This window comes from Myotis lucifugus, unplaced genomic scaffold, assembly GCF_000147115.1.
Source record: "Myotis lucifugus unplaced genomic scaffold, Myoluc2.0 scaffold_145, whole genome shotgun sequence".
In the NCBI taxonomy this organism is placed as follows: Eukaryota; Metazoa; Chordata; class Mammalia; order Chiroptera; family Vespertilionidae; genus Myotis; species Myotis lucifugus.
Window position 1 is genome coordinate 136,471 of NW_005871193.1, and position 1,218 is coordinate 137,688.

Genomic DNA, 1,218 nt, shown 5'->3' on the forward strand with positions numbered 1-1,218 from the left:
CACCTTCCCTCTGAGGTTTGACAGTCTGTTCCGTGCTTCTCTGTCTCAGGACCTATTTTGGTTCATCAGGTTATGTTGTTCATTATATTCCACAAATGAGTGAGATCAGTGATATTTATGTGTCTTTCTCTGACTGGCTTATTTCACTTAGCATAATGCCCTCCAGTTCCATCCATGCTATTGCAAATGGTAGGAGTTCTTTCCTTTTTACCGCAGCATAGTATTCCACTGTGTAGATGTACCACAGTTTTTTAATCCACTCATCTGCTGATGGGCATTTAGGCTGTTTCCAAATCTTAGCTATGGTAAATTGTGCCGCTATGAATATAGGGATGTATATCTCCTTTCTGATCGGTGTTTCTGTTTTCTTCAGATATATTCCTAGAAGTGGGATTACTGGGTCAAATGGGAGTTCCATTTTTTGTTTTTTGAGGAAACTCCATACTGTCTTCCACAGTGGCTGCACCAGTCTGCATTCCCACCAGCAGTGCACGAGGGTTCCTTTTTCTCCTTATCCTCACCAGCACTTGTCATTTGTGGATTTGTTGATGATAGCCATTCTGACAGGTGTGAGATGGTACCGCATTGTCGTTTTGATTTGCATCTCTCAGATGATTAGTGACTTTGAGCATGTTTTCATATGTCCCTTGGCTTTCTGTATGTCCTCCTTCGAAAAGTGTCTATTTAGGTCCTTTGCCCATTTTTTGATTGGATTGTTTATCTTCCTTTTGTTAAGTTGTATGAGTTTCCTGTATACACCTGCCATTTCGAACAGAATTTGGGCATGACTAACTTGTACCCCACCAGACTGCAGCACAATCCAATCATCCCCACCCCAACTTGCTTCACCAAGCATTTGCCTAAGGCACTTCAAACTTGAACATTTCCCACAGTTCCATCATCACACTGAGAATTCCTCCGACCAAAGCACAGGCAGGCAGGCAGGTAGGCAATGAGAGGTTCCCTGGGCTCCACCTGCAAGTTCCATCTACAAGGCATCACTCTGCATTGCGACATCAACGTTAAAATATTCTACAGCTTAAGAATCTTCTGGCTTCACCCCAGAGACCCTTTGGGCCTGGGCCTGGGGGGACCCCTGGGGATGGGTCCCCCCCCCCCACCTCCCTCTCCCAGGCAGGGTCGGGCTTGTCCCCTTGTGCTGTGGCGGCAGCCTTGAAGGAAAACCAGGAGCCTTGGCCTGGATCTTCAGCTGACTAC

General features: G+C 46.1%; 1 protein-coding gene across 1 annotated transcript in view; it reads left to right on the plus strand.

The window, feature by feature from the left end:
• LOC102439028 (lysine-specific demethylase 2B-like) overlaps window positions 1-1,218 on the plus strand; it is a 9,920-nt gene that overhangs the window by 5,424 nt on the left and 3,278 nt on the right. The window lies entirely within an intron of this gene.